Below are 18,993 nucleotides of genomic sequence, written 5' to 3'. Positions count from 1 at the left end.
ATGAAATTCGGTCCGAAGGAGTTAATAGATCTATGTACCCCCCCTCAAGTTTTGCCCTTAAACAGCTTCAAAAGGAGTACAAGACAAAAGCTCTTACAGGCCGAGAAGAAGGGCACATTGACAAAGCTGTTAATGCAAATCAAAGTAGTGGAACAAGTTACAGAGATTCCAAGGTCTTACAATGGCGATCTCGTTCTAGAATTTTCACCTACCATGGGAAAGTTGCACCATATGGATGCGATGGAGCATAAGTATGATCCTCATTTGTGGTCGAAGCCTACTACATCCAATATTGTATTTGCGGGTGTAGTGCATCTTAGTCATTGCATAGGATCTCTCAAGTGCATGAATGAACAATGTGTCCGCTTGGTTAATTACCATATTCCCAATACAAGTCATTTCAACGGGTACATACAAAAAGCAACTGGACCTGGGGAATATTGTAAGATTGGAGATAAGAGCCTTACATGCCATTTTTGTAAGGCAATTGCTTTTTGTATTGCAACATGTGATTGTGTAGTATACTATGTCATGCCATCCGATGAGATTGCCACTAGAGTCATGATTCATTGTGGCACACATCGACAGGATGTGCGCAGCTGCACATCCAAAACACCAAGCTGATGGTGCAAAGGATTTTGACTGTTGACCCACACGCAGGAGCCAGGAAGGTTCATATGTGTTTGGCAAAAGAAATTATAAGTACAACACTTCTTCGCAACAACACCAACGAAGGTATTTTAGGCGAGCAACAGCTATTTGCAATCGTTGAGGAGTTGGGCCCGTTGGTGCAAGATAACTGGTATGAGCATTTTGTAGATTCTTATTTCGACGCAAAACTCTATGCTAAATTATTTTTTAATCTAAACACTTTTAACATTGGCAGGTTTCGGAGGTTAGTATCTATTTTATGTAGAGGGGTTGACAAAGAATCTTTTGGCATTGATGCACTCCTAAAACTGAAGCGAGACTGCACATATGAGTTTTTCCATGGAAGCCGGTTTCCTGGTCAAGGTATGGAGGGGGAGAAATGTTATGTCTTCAAAATGTCCACAATTGGTTCGGCATCCGGTGTGGACCTAGTCAACCGAATGAGACAAGACCGGGATGGTGATCTTTGACGTGCGTGGACCCAATTTGATCACACCGGACATGTTAATGATTGGGTGACTATGGCCTGTCATGTCTATGATCCAAGGTACATGGCCTATCTTAAGAGCTTTGTGTCTTTCCATTTACTCTCTCTAAAACAATTTGTTTGTAGCATGCAGGACCTTTTGACTATTGCAACTTGTGAAATGAAACAGGAAGACATGGAAACGCAATGTTTGTTTTGGGAGTGCCTTAATGATGTAATGATATCATGTGGGTGTGACAAAGCAAATTTATTTGGCTACATGGCTGATGAAGCTCAAGCAAATTGGAATGCAGTTTGAATTGTTTTCAATGGTGGTGACAAGACCAATACAATGAGCGACCGAGAGCGTTCTTGTCTTTTCCATTGGAAGCAAAGCTTGAATCAACACACAATGAAGTATGTGGTGCAAGCTTCTCAACACACACACAAAGAAATGTGTGAGAAGTGGAGGCAAGTACCAACAAAAGAGGCTGCAGCAGCAGAGGCTCGTCTGATACGCCAATGGTGGCGTAACGGTCATTGCATAGACCGTAACATTCAATACATGGATTCATGGCTTAGTTGGTGGGAAATTCGTATTGCACATTGGGGTGGCACCATGACATGCGTAGAAAGTAGCTCTGATGGACCAAACACTCCACGCACTAACCTTGCGGAGAGCAAGCATGGCAGCTGGCTAGCAGGGGAGGGTTTCCGTAAACGCATATCATTATATGATGCATGTACAACCGACCTTGAAAATTCCATCTTACAGAGCACAAAGGCCATTTCATACAGCCATGGAAAACACATTGGGAAGGGTCCATCAATACAAAAGCTTACGGAACGCCATGAAAAACGTCCTAGCCAAGTGATTAGAGCAGTGAATGCGGCTACTGAGGGCACTCCAATGTATAAACAACCAACTCCATTAACAGGAGATAAGGAGACATCAAGGCAAAAATGGAAGCCAAATGAGGTTATCAACGTGGAAGATGATGCATCACATAGGCCTGAGTACAACTCGGTCACCAAAGATCGCAAGAAGTGTGGAAGACCACGTAAGATCAACTTTGCAGAAGAAGGGATATCACAAACCCCAAAACGAAGTATAGGTTCTAGTGGAAAGTATGTAGTTGAGCGCAAGGTCAATGAGGTAATGTGGGCCATACGTTGAACTCCACAAGGTAGTAGGGTCACATGTAGAGGCACACCAAGAGGCGGACGTAGGTGTGGATGCAGTATAGCAGGTTCTAGCCTTGGTATACCAGCCCCATCGTTTGAAGGATATCAAAAACATCCAAATAGTGTGGTGTGTCAATGGTTTTGGTTTTGTCCGGATCATGTCTTGCATTGTCATATAGTAGACCAGAACATGGAGCCGCAGCCTCTTCATCCACCACACACTTGGCCCGTGCATGTGGGCACCAACCTATCGGAGGATGAGGTGCAAATATTGCATGAAGGAGGGTATCAAGTGGAGCTAAGCAAAGAAGGAGTATGTAATGTAACGCCAGTTGCTCAAGATCAAAATATGACAAACTCTCCTTTCAAGTCAAAAGATGCATCCACTCCTGAAGGTAGTGCAAGAGCCACAGTGCGAGATGGTCTACGTGTACAGTATCGGACTTCCATTTCCGAGGATGCTGCTCGCAAGATCAGTCTAGCACTAGCCCTAAGAGCGAAGGTCGTAGAAGAGATATGTGCAGCAGATGGTGTTAGTGAGGTCTTCAAACTAGAGATGAACAGTGAAGATGGTCATGTCGGGATGTACAAAGTTTGTATTAGCAACCAGCCATCGTGGACATGCCTAGACTTCATGGAACGGGTGTCAAAGCAAAAACCATATCTTGCATGTAAACATTTGTATTTTATTTATTTGCGTGTGCTAGGGCTAAGCCAAAATGAGAACATGTTTATCCATCAACCAATCCTGGCAGATGTTGATATCTTCAAGGCACTAAGTCGAAGCCGGACTTATCCATGCATGGATGCATAGCATTTGACAATGCTCACTTCTTCTTAGTATGCTTTACCTAAACAATTGTACTACTTTCTAATTTTATCTTAGGATGGTCACATTGGGATACATTCATTTGCAACTTTTTTTCATGTTTGAGTACTGGTTGTTTATGTGTCAAATCATGTATAAAATAATATAATATTATCACAGTGGCTATAAATTTCCATAACTTGAGTTATTTTTTGTGAAAGCGTCCACTAGCTTCCTAGCACACCTCTCCTTCTTTCACTATGTCTGACGATCTTGCGAGTAAAATAAAGTTTGCTTGGGATGCCATGGAAGCCATTCCAAATGGTGAGGCATTGTATGGAGCCGACTGGTTTCGTCTGGCTCTCAAGGCAACCATCAACATGTATCGCCTCTATCAATGCCGCAAGGAACTCAATATGCGGAGCTTAATCAATTTGAACGAGACAGGACAACTAGCTTTCTCTTGCTGGAAGAAAATTGGGCTCATCACAGAGGAGGATGAGGAGGAAATGAGGCAGTAGCTAAGCAACGTGGTGAATCTTAATATGCCAATCGAAGGTAGCACATCAACTACTAAAACCGGGCCTTCCAACAGATGAACACTTCTTGTTTATGTAATGCAAGTTTAATAAAATGTAACTTTTTTATTTTTAATGGGAGTTCTTGTTTTAAGTACCCCTTTCTATATTGTTTTTGAAACAATTTGTCTAGCTTACATACCTATAGTTCTCTCTCTCTCTCTCTCTCTCTCTTTGAGAGAGAGAGAGAGAGAGAGAGAGAGAGAGAGAGAGAGAGAGAGAGAGAGATAGTCCACAAAGAGGAAGGGAGAATCTTTTTAAGAATCTGCTCACCTGATTCCTAAAAAGCACTCGCCAGAAACTGCTCGCCCAGAGATATCCCCCCCCCCCCCCCTTATCATACTTGGTCTTTTGACATACCACACATTTGGAAAAATACTCTTGTATGTACACTTTCATGGTAGGCCAATAGAAATACGTCTCTACTCCTCAAAGACTAGGTTGAATCCCTCTATGCCCCGCATAGGGAGGAGTATGGGACTCTTACTTTACTTTCTCACCAAGAGAGTGAGTAACAACTAATTGATTGCCATGGAGAAGATAATCATCCTACAGAGTGAATGGTTCTTCTTTCTTCCATAAGGCAAGGGATGAGATTACATCTTAAAAATCTGGGTCAATAGAATACTCATCTATCATGGAAGATAGATAATTGAGTTGCTATGGACACCACATTGGACCTTGGCTCGCCCTTGGCCATCGTGATAATGAATCAGTTACTTGGTTGTGCTTGCCAGCAATGTGAGCAATATGAAAATTGAATTGCGAAAGAAAATTTACCCATCTCATTTGTTTGTCGGAGAGCTAGGTTTGCACATGAAGTACTTAAGACTTTGGTGATCTGTTCGTAGGATGAATGGTTCCCATATTAAATGATCAGTTCAATATGAGAAAGTCTTTTTGGAATAGGTAGATATTAAATTTTATGATAGATCCTATCTAAAAGCATACACACTTAGCCTCTACATAAAAACAAACACCCCTGCACGATGAATTTTAATTGGCTAAATCCCCTATAATCGTGGGTAAAAAATTAATCCCCATAGCCCCTGCCTTAGTGCCAATAAAGTGCTTTGCTCTTCTCTCTCTATTAGTTTGAACAATCTCAACAATCTATACACCTTGTCTCTTAATCCACTTTCAACCATGGCAAACATCCCATCAGAACTGAAGAACCTTACAAAGCTTGTGGGCCTCTGGCTTGCCAACTGCAATCTACATGGCGTGATTCCTGGCTCACTCGATAACCTCTTTAAGCTATTAGACCTGGACTTAATTATCCCAAAATTTGATAGGAGGAGAACTACATCCGAGCCTTATGAATCTCAAGAGCATGAATCAACTTGCACTCTATCGTAATTAGCTTGAAGGTCCGATTCCCACAAACATCTCCTTCCTCCTCTGCCTCCATATCTCTCACAACTACCTCACATGTCCCTTTCCCTCTAGTCTTGTATTTATTACCAGTCTGACAGAGGTATTCGCCTTCAACAACAATCTCAGTGCAGCCATGCCTCCAAACTTGGGCAAAGTGTCTAAGCTAGAAAAGGTGATTGTGTATTCTAACAAATTAATAGACATTCTACCACCTACTTTGTGTGACGAAGGAGAGCTTTGCAAGAAGTGAAACTTAGTGCTAACAGGTCCAGTGGAGGTATGATGTCAATATTTGCAAAATGCCCACTCTTCAGCGTGTGCTGCTTGACAGCAATTAGATATCTTGCTCCATGCCTCATGGCCTTTGGGGCTCCCATACTCTGTTTCTTCTGCAGCTAAATGAAAAATACCTTATTGGTTTGAACTTGTCCAAATTTCTCTAGCAGCTTACGCATAGAGCACTTACATTTAAAGGACCTTACTATACTTGTCTCTCACTCTCCCACAACCGCTTTTTAGGCACCATCCCACCATGAATTGGCAAGTTAAAACATCTCTCTAAACTTACATCCAATTGAATGAATTTTTAGGCGCAACCCCCTAGACACTTGTTTTATGCACCCAATTACATGTCCTACAACTCGCGCTCCCTAAATTGGAAACCTCTCTACCATGACTACTCTTAACTTGTCTCACACCAATCTCAGTGGACCCATCCCGACTGAGCTCTACGCACTAAGCCTAACAAACTTTGACCTCTCCTACAACTGACTATCAGGCCCTATTCCATTGGGGTTTTCCAACAGAGCTTGGCAAGAAACACGGATGTTTGTGGAAGTTTCCTCCTCTCAGGCCCTATTTCATTAGGATTCTCCAACACAATTTTTGACAAGAGCTTGTCAAGAGACATAGATCTTTAGTTGTGGACATTTTAAGCTTTGCCATGGCATTAGGAGAAATCCCACAAAAAAATGTATCATGATGGCCTTGGAATATTACAGATTCGTGGTGGCTTTCATATTCCTGATTGGATGCAGCTTGAAGATGTACGGAATATGCACACTCCATAGAAGGCATATGTTTGATTTTTGATCAGTCTCAAACACTTGGACGATTTCACCTTCCACAAGGTGCAAGTTGAAGACCTTCACATTGTGAAATGTCTAGATTATGACAATCCAAAACTTGGCAATGGAGGTGTTGCCACAACTTACAAGACTCTGCTAAGTAATGAGAGGTAGTTGTTGTAAAGATACTAAACAAGGTAACCAACCATGGGGGATTTGGTAGCGACAACAAGGAATTTGATTTGAAAGTAGAAACACTTGAAAGGATCTGACACAAGCCCATTGTAAAAACTATTGTGTTGCTGCTACATAAAGACATCAAACTCTTAGTATGTGAGTACATGTCCAATGGTAGCCTAGGTGACTTGATGCACCACAACCCTCTTCTGCATGTCTCAAAGAGTAAAACATTAGCTTTGGAGAGGCCCAATAGATATAGAATACCTTCATCATGATTGTTATTCCCCTGTTGTTCATTGGGATGCTACATGCATCAACCTTCTTGTGGACAGCCATCTCAATGCATACATAGCCGACTTTGGGACTTACCTTTTGGCACTTAGAGGTGGTCTCCACGTGTTAGTTCTTCTTATGCTATTGACAGGGTTGATTTGTGTTGGTTTTCATGAATTGCACACTTTATACTTCTTTTGATGGATCCTAATGGTTGGAGGGTGCTCACTCTGATCCCAAGGTGTTGGTAGCTTGAGTGATAGCATCCACATCATGCACCCGTATCTGAACAATGTGTAGTTCTTTGATTCCTTTTTGTAGCCAGCCGTTAGGGAGCTCATTGATTGACATTTCATCCATTTTGATGCTTCTCTTTGTCTAGGTAGGTGAGGTCGCCTGAAATTTCTCGTGTTACGGCAAACATCACTGCATCTTTTGGAGTAGCTGTGATGCCACCTACTTAGGATCCATGTTAGACAAATATATGTCTTGTTCACTTTTCCATACGATGTGTTTTGGTGATGAGCCAATATTATTTAAAGGGTTTACTTGGGGTTGTCTACATGAAAAGTGTTTTCCTCTTCCCTTCTCAGCACACAATCCTTACAAGCTGCATAAGTCCTCTTCTCGCACTGCCATGGGCACCGAGACCACTACCACGGAGGGATTGCACACAAGCAGGAGATCGCAAGTAGGAGAGAGAGAGAGAGAGAGAGAGAGAGAGAGAGAGAGAGAGAGAGAGAGAGAGAGAGAGAGAGAGAGAGAGAGAGAGAGAGAGAGAGAGAGAGAGAGAGAGAGAGAGAGAGAGAGAGAGAGAGAGAGAGAGAGAGAGAGAGAGGGAGGGTGATATTGTCATGAGGCCATGAACCCAATAGGTTGTGAGTACAACCTTACATGTATAATATCGACTTCTTCTTGCACCAAAGAATCACCACCCATCGGCTAACTAGACCCTCTGCATATTCATCCCCGAGTCAACACAATATTTTGCATGCCCACCATATATGGTATCTACGCTTGTTCAAAGGCTAAGACCTAAGGAAGAAGAGGAACATGAAGGGGGGATTGGTGAGCTTTGATGACTGTCGTGAGTGCAAAAAAGCTACATTTTATGTGTTTCCTAGATATTATTCAAGCTTTTCTTCCACTCTTGAGATCAAAGAAACCCAGTACTTTGGACCATGATTCTGGAAGCCTTTATTAACACATTTGGAATGTAGGTCCCTTTTGAATTTCTCACGCCCACCCAAGAAAAAATAGCTATTGCACGCATGTCATCCACATAAAATGAACACTCTTAAACAACAAATCTTGATTGGCCAAAGCCCCTATGGCGATGATAGCAAAATTCTTCCCCATAGGCCTTGCCGTAATGACAGTTCCAATGAAAATTCAAATTTAGAATATATCCCCCCCCCCTCTCTCTCTCTCTCACACACACACACACACACACACAATGTATGGAACATAGGATGCATGATAACCAACACACTGGGATAGTACACACATCCACCCCCACTAAATTCCCAACCCACACACCCATGCTTATAGGGTCAATCCCTCGCTCTAGGCTCAACACTCTATACTGTATTTTTTAAGATCTGCTCCTTGCTTACCATACTCGACTCAATGCCTGCTTATGTGAAGTATAAACACATCTTGTGAGACACACACACACACACACACACACACACACACACACACACACACACACACACACACACACACACACACACACACAATAAGACGACAAACACAGGGAGATATTATGAACGCACAACCGCACAACACACACGTGCTTACATGTTACCAAAGGTTTTGTTAATAGGTTTTTTCTAAAAAATGACACAGGCAACAACATCATTGACGGATGATTGATAGAAAAACGGATATCTCAAAAGCAGGACGAGATGATGGATTTCAAAGATAGAAACCCCCTTTTTTTTTGTTTATGATGGATTTCAAAGCCAGAAACCGCCCTCTTTTTTTTTTGCTTCTGGCATAGACAAGCCCCTTAATTTGTAATTTATTTGGTAATTTGGCCTCCATATGCGTGTAAGCATCTTTGACTGTATCAGGTTTTCATTGACATGGAATATAAAAACACTACAAAAACTCAAAATAAACTGGTTTTTATTCACTGAGTACATGGACCCAAAGGTAATCACCGGCACAACTACAATGTAATGGCTAAAAACGTTCACTCTACAGTAATTGGCTCACTCATGAAAGAGATGTTAACTTGTGCTATATCAATTTGTAAATTGATAATAAGACTTGATGCCACTCACGCAGGTCGTAATTATAAGGCCAGAGAACCCCTTTCGGTGTTTATTTTTCATTTGTAAATATTGGCATGGACAAGCCGTGAGAATTTTAACGTTGTTATGTAACCTGGTTTGAAGCTGGTATACCTTGAGCCGTCCAAACCCCAAGTAATCCGGTGTTAAAAGAAAGAGTACAAAAGGGGATACCTACACGTAAACTATGTAAGGTTTAAAACACAACAGTTTCCTATGGCAAATGGCTAACTGGCCAGTATATACATAGAAAAAGGGTTTTTTATATATAAAGGCTGAAAAAAACCAACTTGCATAACAGCTTGCAGTATTAGATGAGCCGAATGCCAAAATTGGCAAAGTAGGAGAGACTAGATTTTAAGGCACCGTTCAACAAGCTTGGTATAAAACAGGACCAGCGCATCAGTTTTCGGATGCACCCTTTTGCAGGCTTTTTCCCTAAGGTAGCAAGCTTGGAAGAGTTTCGCTATTATTAGGAAACCATAGTGCTATTCACAACTCGCTCTCTCTCTCTCTCTCTCTCTCTCACACACACACACACACACACACACACACACACACACACACACACACACACACACACACACACACACACACACACACACACACACACACACACACACACACACACACAACACACACACACACACACACACACACACACACACACACACACACACACACACACACACACACACACACACACACACAAGACAAGGCTACAGGGAGCTATTCACAACTCGTTGTCTCTCTCTCTCTCTCACTGTCTCTCTCTCTCTCTCTCACACACACACACACACACACACACACACACACACACACACACACACACACACACACACACACACACACACACACACACACACACACACACACACACACACACACACACACACACACACACACACAAGCCAAGGCTGCAAGGCAAACAACAGACGCACACACACGGTACCGATACCAAGAAATACGGACAACCATGCGCTACAAGGCACAACGCAAGCAACAAAAACTCACTCCAAGGAAAAACGCTGCGGATTATCCGATTGTGCGACACAGCAAGGTAAAAACTGAGTTTTTTGGTACTGTGTCAAATTAATTGCTGAGGAGAGCATGCACTTGAATAGTGAGAAAAATAAATGAGCCATAAGGCACATTGTGTGATTCGCGAAAAAGCATCTGTATACTGTTGGAATTCCATATTAAAACACATGTGTTTAAAGCACTATATACACAAAGCACATGCATACACACTCCATATGTTTGTGGAACAACCATGGTATGATGTCTACACACACACACACACATACACATACACTTATGCAGGAGCATAAGAGACAACATTACACTTAGGATGGTACTCACCAACATGCTCATGGCCGGACAAGCACATGCAAGCATATGCATATTATAAACAGAGTAACAAAAGTACACAGTATTAAGCAAAAAATTCTTTTTTTTGATACCATGTCTGGAGCAGTATCAATACCATAACGAGGGTACCGGTTTCAAGTGGTGCATTACCTTGAGCACTAAGTGAGAAAGAGTAGCACTACATATGGCTACTACAAGCAACAACTAGGTGATTTGATACAGAAAGCCTCAAATACAATTATGTGTAAGCACTAATAGTAAAAATGAAAAGTCTTTCTTATCAAATTTTTGAATACTATTTAGCATGAAAATATATCAAAGATGTATACGACAGCCTCCTGTGAGGACAAATGTCATTGTGTAAGACTGTATGTTTTTGAAAAAATTAAGGTCGTACAAACAGAATGCTGCCAAAATTCTCACAAATTAAGTATACGTATAAAGTATCGTGCTGACTTGTAAACCATAAAGATAAGGGTGCCCCTAAGGCAACATCTAGTGTAGTATCTAAGAATGCTAAACATGTGTAACCATTGGCTTTTTTGAATAAAAAAACAAATCTAGCATGAATGATTGAAAAAGGGGTATACGACAACCTCTTGTGTGAACAGATGTCATCGTGTAAGAAAGTTTTTTTTGAACACAGAAAGGTTTTACAAACAGGATGCTACCAAAATACTCACAGATTAAATATACTTAGAAAGTATCATGCGGATGTATGAACCATAGAGATAAGGGTGCCCATAAGGCAACAACTGGTGTAAGATTTAAGAATGCTAAACTCAGGTGTGTAACCATTGGTTTTTTTTTTTTTTTGATTACTACCTAGGATTAAGAGGTGTGAAAGAAGGTATATGCCAACTTCCTTTGTGCATAGATGTCATATAAGACTGCTAAATTCTGGAATTGTTAGTGAGAGTTTTGAGTACAATTGTTTTTATAAACAAGGAAGGTTTTTCCTTAGTTACTTTTCTTTAAGACTTCTATCTAATATAACAATGAGTTAATGATTTGAATGGGGATATATGAAAACCTCTTGTGAGGACAGATGTCATTGTATAAGACGGTTTTTTTTTTAAATGAATGGTTTTTCAAACGAAATGCTGCCAAATTTTTCACAAATTAGATGTACTTATATCTTGGAAAGCATACTTAGAAACCATAAAGATAGGGATGCCCTTATAGGAACATCTAGTATAATATCTAAAGAATGCTCAACTCATAAGTTTAACCATTGGTGACAAACTGGGATACAGGCAGACAGCTAGGATGAGCATCACTCGAGATGTATTAAAGCTACAACAGATTCGGGACAAGCTCATGGCAGCCCATGAAGGAAAAAAGCGAACCAAGCCAGTAGCAATTAGGGACCCCATCTCCAAACCCTGTAAACCTATAGAAACTTTCACAGACCGTAATCGACCCTACTTACATAGACAAGTCAAGGAGAACAGAACATATAACTAGGAGTAAGGTTGGGGTCCAAGGGTGTGATAGCGGTAACAAACAGTGGGGATTTCTTTATATATTTGTCACCCATTTAGTGCAAATTAATTCTAATTAATTGTACTTGTGGTTGGTTGGCAGGTAAAGATCCCCGCTTTCATCTACTAGGAGTTCCGGCTAAAATCTCCTACTTTTTCATGTATCGAAGTATCTTGTAATAAGTTTTATATAAAAAAGATTGTACTTTGCTTTGGTCTTTACACAACATGGTAAGTGCAAATAGTATTTAAGTTCTCTCAGTATATGATTCTAAATGATGGGATTTTTCAATCAAACACACACACAATTTTCCAAGGATACCTTTGGTCGGGTATCCATCATATACTGAGGAAACTTAGTACGGTTTGTGTCATGAAAAATAATTGTTGACTTATTAATTGTATTGTGATTTATTCAGGCTTTTTGGATTCCATCTCTCACCCATCTGGGATAATATGGAATAGAAGAAGGCATTCTTGTTCCACCCGTTGGTACTCAATGTATAATTTTTTGTTTCAAAGGTGTGGAATTTCACAAAAAATTGTTGGACTTTGAAAAACAAGCTTTAAGCACCCACTCTATATCGGTATTAAACACGGATTCTATAAATGACTGGCTCTCCTTATTGATTCTTTCAAGAAAAGAGAAGGATAAGCTTCTAGAGGCCTTTAATACCTTCTTAGCTAAGCTACCCATTATTGACGCACAAGATAGTTCAGATCTTGATTTTTATTTTACTTCTCTACCCACTATTGTAAACAAGTTATATTTTATCAATAACCTTCCAACAGTGCCTATAGAAATCAAGCACTCATAAAAGGTGATTAATCCCCTTCTTGATCTAGACCTATTGGAGGAAGAAGACAAGGAAGCTCTCATTTTCTTAGCAGATTCAAATAGTGCATTCCCCGAACGAGCAGTTTCTAAACTCTTTTCAGAGGTAGTCCCTTTACTACCACCCAGACAGTTGAGTTGGATGCTAGTCAACTTGAACATAAGCTCTGGGGTTATGAAATTTTAAACCATCGGGCACCTTTTACAATTTCCTCTCTAGGGTTATTGTCTAGTATTCCCACAGACATTGTTGAGCAGTGTAAAACTTTAGCCTCACACTCCAAGCACCTTTTGGCACAAGATGTTCTCTTCGAGCTCAAACAAGTCAAATTATCTGATGTCGATGGTAAAAAATGCCCAAGCTCTTCAATCATTGCTTGCACCTAGGGACTCTCTCTTATGGACAGGGCTAAGGATCAAAAACGGTTTGTGAGAAACTGTTGGAATTCATATAGACCCTTCCTTAAATGCGAGTACAAAAGGGTGGATCCAAACTCCAGTTGTTCCTCTTCAATCATTTGGTTTGATCAGTTTCTTTGGTAAGTATTCTAGAATTTACCAAGGTTTTTTCAATTTTCATCCGGACCTGCCCAGGTTTATGCCTGTATTGCATGGGTTGCTTCGTTTCATGAACACATGCTAGAAGCAACTAAAGGATTGGTCCTATACACACCTGGGACGCCACTTCTTCAAAAGCTACACAACACACCCGTTTCCAATACAATCGAAACCCTACTCAAACCTCCTAAAGGCAAGGAGCAACTAAAGAAGATCACACACACACACCAAGCAGCATGGCGTCAACAAGCAAGAAGCTAAGGCAATTCAGAGGATCTGAAGATTATGGGGATACTCCCAAAGCACTTGAATACCCAAATTCCGAAGACCAGGTACGTCTACTTATCACAAGAAATAATGGATTATTACATTTTGAACGCAATGTTAAGATACATGGAAGATTTGTTCACATATTATTTTGTAACAAATTTATGGACTTTATTAATCCTCATAAGTTTTTTCAAATGTTGATAAATGATTTTCACATTAATAAAGACCACAAAGCTACCTTCCCATTCCCTTCATGCTCGTGCTTGCTTTTCTTCGTCTGTTGTCTACGACTCTCATCATGGCGACCACCTCTTGCAATAATGGGTGCACCCACCATTCTTCGAAAACTGATGATTAGCTGTGGTGATAGAAAGGACCCAACACACGAGAGAGAGAGAGAGAGAGAGAGAGAGAGAGAGAGAGAGAGAGAGAGAGAGAGAGAGAGAGAGAGAGAGAGAGAGAGAGAGAGAGAGAGAGAGAGAGAGAGAGAGAGCTATAAGAGAAAGTGAACAAACAAGATTTGTAAGAGAGAAAGAGAGGCAAAAAGAGTAAACAAGGTGGTCACTAACTTGCCAATGGGGGGGGGGGGGGGGGGAGAGAGAGAGAGAGAGAGAGAGAGAGAGAGAGAGAGAGAGAGAGAGAGAGAGAGAGAACTCTAGCAGCAAACCTTGTCTTCCTTCCTACCAAGCTCCTCTCTGCTTGAGTCTCCTTGCGTTGTTGCTATTGGCAATGCCTTTTTGACGTAGGCACTATTTTTATTTCACGCATGGCTCAAAAGATACCCAAAAGCAGCATCTTAAAATAGCTTTAAAAATTGTGTACAACATTTCACAGGCTCCATGCCTATATCACTTCCAGCTACAAGCAAGAGGTACTGACAACTACTAGCCCTTTGATGCGCATGCCGCAGCTGCAAGCAAAAGAGATGGGCAATGGCTGGCATAAAGAGAAAAAGAAGTGTAGAGAGGAAGTGTCTGTTCCTTATGCGAAGCCGTGGAGAGGCCACAAATGCATTGAGATTTTTGCGTGATAGAGAGAGGGATTGATATTATTGAAGCACATCTCCTTAGATTCCACTTAGTCTTGATTTTCCAACTTTGTGGCCAAAAAGTTTCAGAAGTAGCAAGGCACAAATTTCAAGTGGGAGGGGTGAATGTGTTAATGGAGAGACAATTGGGAGCTGCTACAACTTTTGGAGCAATACCCTAAACTGGATGGAGCCACGTCGGCACTTGTGCTTTGTTGGTAGCGAGCGCCCTCTGGGCCACTTCTAAGAAGTGCTCGAAAAATATCATGAGCCAATTCAAGTTGCCAATCAAGGATAGGGTCTTCAACTCAAATAAAAGCACTTGAACGGATAACTTTTGAAATCAAGATTGGCTTCGGAACCCGATTAAACTACTCATACTCCAATTCATATGACGAGGTTACATAGTGGAACAAAGGAACCTTTGTTATATTATAAGGAGGCCCGACCCCAGTCCCATTAAATGCAGTCTCTCCCGCTTTGACCTCGAGCTATGTATAAAAGAAGGAAGCCTCACTCGGCTGGAACGTACTACGTAGTGCACTACTCTACTCCACAAGCAATTCGCAGCCTTAGATCAATGGCAAGCCGCAAAGTACAGGCCCTGTTGCGCTGCGTGGTGCTGGCGGCGTAGGGATATGAAAAGACTTTCTAGTCACACACAAGGCATCCAATTTCCCCTAGGGTTGACCTTTGGACACAACCTCTGAATTTTGGAAGTCTTAATGGGCTGAACCTTAGGGTCTTTTTTTAGCCCATTGTTGCACATGCCTCTTTTGCAGATGGCCCCCCCTTTGGATCCCTATTTTCCCTCCTTTGGATCCCTACTGTGGCCGGTCTGCTAGCTTAACCAATATTCTAGCTTTTTCTCCCCTGGCACTTCCCCACATTAAATGATCAGTTTAATATGGGAAAATCATTTAGGAGAATTAGATATTGATTATTATGACATTACCTCTCTCTTGAAATCATAGTCGTCCTCGACTATGGTGTGGAGAAGATAAAGCATATTCATGAGTCCTTTTCTTAGCGGGTAGAGGATCCCTATGTTACCCTACGACATCATTCCACAATGGATGACTAGTCTATTTGGCGCTTGAGAGCCTGAGGCTGCCGCAAGCATGTCTGCACATTAGTCCTATCAGTCTTCCATAGTAGAGTGACAAGATCTACTTGGTGTTTGGGAGAGGTCGTCTCCGCAAACTTGATCTAAGCATGCATACTACTTCATTTTCACTACATTAGTGAGTGTAAAAAGCGAATTGCTAAAGAAAAGAAGAAAGAGTCAAGTTTGGTTGTTTTAGCTTCCGGTGATTCTTCTACAGCTAAAGAAGAGTCTGCAAACTTTGTGCAGGATTCTTATGCTTTCGTAGTATGTTCATATTTTTCTGCTTACAGTGTTGACAAGACACAAATGATTTGGTACTTTGATAGTGGTGCATCCAGGCATATTACTTCAAGGAAGGATTTGTTTTGTTCATTGGATGCAGTTCCAGCAGGAAAGAAGGTGACATGTGCAAATAATGCTTCTTATCCAATCAAAGACTTTACAACGTCATAATATGGTGCATGATTTGTCTTTATTGCAGATGCCACCAAGACATGTATGTGAAATTCTTGGTAAGATACACAAATTTACATTTTCGTAGGATGGTTCAGTTAGAGGGACACGAAAGTTGCAGCTTGTACACAGTGATGTATGTGGTCCTATGAGGACGCCATCTATATGAAACAGCCTTTATTTTGTGACCTTCATTGATGACTTGTCCAGGTTTTGTTGGGTGTATCCACTCAAAGCAAAGTCAGATGTGTTTGCAGTTTTTCAACATTATGTCGCCATGGTTGAAAATGAAACAGGTTGCAAAGTACAGACTCTTTGTACCGATCGAGGAGGTGAATACATGTCAGGTGCATTTAAGGATTTTTTGGGAAAGAAAGGCATTAAACACTAATGCACTATGCCATACACACCACAACAGAATGGTGTTGCAGAAAGGAAGAACAGGTCTTTAATGGAGACGGCTAGATGTATGCTCAAGGCTAAGAGTTTGCCTCATAAGCTATGGATGGAGGCAGTTGCTTGTGCAGCACATGTTTTGAACAGGTGTCCTACTCGTGCCTTGAAGACCATTACTCCATATGAAGCTTGGTATGACAGAAAACCTTCAGTCAGTTATCTTCGTGTTTTTGGTTGTCTTGCTTATGCTCACATCCCTCAGCAGTTTTCCATCCAGCTTCTTGATATTGTAAAGAGCAGTGTCTTGTGATCCAGCCATAGCTACGCTTCACAGTAGTTTACTTTTCTGGGAAAAATTCGGCAGAGTTTCCACTGTAAACTGACCTCTGAACCAATATCAACCTGTCAAATGAACCAAGAAAGCTTCAGATTCTGCAAAATTTTTGGCAGAGTCTCCTTTGTAAAATGGCTATGGTGTACTCAAAAACAGACCAAAAAACAGCTCAAAAACACTGTCTCTCTGACACTGTAAGCTGTGGGTAAACCTGTCCTGCACCTGTACTGTCTCTGACTGTCCTGTAAGCATAGACTGCGACAATGCCTCAACGGCAGTAAAGCAAAGATGCAATCCCAACTGTCTAACTCACAGTCAATACATCCTAGCTGCCTATCTAAGGGTGCTCGAGGGATCGCTCCAGGACCTGTATCACCGAAAGGATCTCAACATTCGAGAATCCCCCAGCTCAATAAAACCTCACTCGATCCTCAACAAAGGCTGCAGTAAATCTGACAGTACATAGACCTCCCACAAAGTCATACATCCACAAATTTCCCACTGTATGCTGTAACCGCTGCAGTGGTTGTTTGCTGCGTGACTCACAGCCAACAAACCCTCAACATACATATATCATCTCTGACAATACATCCCATGTGGAAGTACCTGCAATGTCAGGATGAAATCTGGAATATCAAGCAGCAAACACAAGCTACCTGATGAACTAGTGGATGTCGCCTACAGTCTGTGTGTAGATGCGCCCGCGTCGTATGTGACACGCCTCCAAGAACTGTGAGCCGTCCTTCGATGTGTAGACAGCCACAAATCAACACTCTGGGAGTGTCGATATCCTCAGCACCTGCAGTCGTAGGCCGAAAACCCCAAATTTGCAGAGTCGGATCTGCACCCGTCGAGACCACGTAGTCGAAAATGGCATGCGCAGACCTTTGTCGAGTCCGAATGGTGGTCGAGATGGCCTCATAATGAAATTCTGACAACACCAAGCCCTGCGGGCCATCCCACGAGATTTGGGGCCGTGTCTTCGCCTGTCAAATTTCACTCCAATTTGAGTTGGTGACTCTAGCCTCCTGTAGTGCTGCCCCGAGCCTCGATCTGAGCTCTGATACCAGTTGAAGGAGTACGAGCGGAAGTGCGACGCGAGAAGAAGAGCACGACGATATGGTGAAATCGCTCTACTGTAATGTGTAGAGCATAGTGAGTTCTTATTAGGTTTTTACAAAAGAATATGTGTACATACCTGGCGGCCCGCCCACTTACCTGGGCGACCACATTGGGCTTTATACCCCAACAGAGTCTCCTTGCATTGTTTTGCTATTGGCAATGCTTTTTTGACGTAGGCACTATTTTCATTTCACGCATGGCTCAAAAGATACCCAAAAGCAGCATCTTAAAATAGCTTCAAAAAGCCTGAAAATTGTGTACAACATTTCACAGGCTCCATGCCTATATCACTCCCTACAAGCAAACGGTACCGACAAGCTCTATACTAGCCCTTTGATGCGCATGCCCTAGCTGCAAGCAAAAGAGATGGGCACTACTTTTATTTCACGCATGGCTCAAAAGATACTAAAAGCAGCATCTTAAAATAGATTTAAAAATTGTGTACAACATTTCACAGGCTCCATGCCTATATCACTCCCAGCTACAAGCAAGCGGTACTGACAACTACTAGCCCTTTGATGCGCATGCCGCAGCTACAAGCAAAAGAGATGGGCAATGGTTGGTATAAAGAGAAAAAGAAGTGTAGAGAGGAAGTGTTTGTTCCTTATGCGAAGCCATGGAGAGGCCACAAATGCATTGAGATTTTTGCGTGATAGAGAGAGGGATTGATATTATTGAAGCACATCTCCTTAGATTCCACTTAGCCTTGATTTTCCAACATTGTGGCCAAAAGGTTTCAGAAGTAGCAAGGCACAAATTTCAAGTGGGAGGGGTGAAGGTGTTAATGGAGAGACAGTTGGGAGCTGCTATAGCTTTTGGAGCAATACCCTAAACTGGATGGAGCCACGTCGGCACTTGTGCTTTGTTGGTAGTGAGCACCCTCTGGGCCACGTTCTAAGAAGTGCTCGAAAAATATCATGAGCCGATTCAAGTTGCCAATCAATGACAGGGTCTTCGACTTTTGAAATCAAGATTGGCTTAGGAACACGATTAAACTACTCATACTCCAATTCATGTCAGGAGGTTACATAGTGGAACAAAGGAACCTTTGTTATATTATAAGGAGGTCCGGCCCCAGTCCCATTAAATGCAGTCTCTCCCGCTTTGACCTCGAGCTATGTATAAAAGAAGGAAGCCTCACTCGGCTGGA

At 41.8% G+C, this 18,993-nt stretch overlaps 1 pseudogene; it reads left to right on the top strand.

Moving 5' to 3' along the window:
* The first annotated feature begins 1,107 nt into the window (after positions 1 to 1,107).
* LOC147430495 (uncharacterized) lies at positions 1,108 to 6,786 on the top strand (annotated as a pseudogene).
* The last annotated feature ends 12,207 nt before the right edge of the window (positions 6,787 to 18,993 follow it).

This window comes from Adiantum capillus-veneris, chromosome 21 (assembly GCF_014529385.1).
Source record: "Adiantum capillus-veneris isolate H3 chromosome 21, ASM1452938v2, whole genome shotgun sequence".
Classification (NCBI taxonomy): Eukaryota; Viridiplantae; Streptophyta; class Polypodiopsida; order Polypodiales; family Pteridaceae; genus Adiantum; species Adiantum capillus-veneris.
The sequence above is the reverse complement of the archived record's forward strand: the minus strand, read 5'-3'. Positions and strand labels throughout refer to the sequence as shown.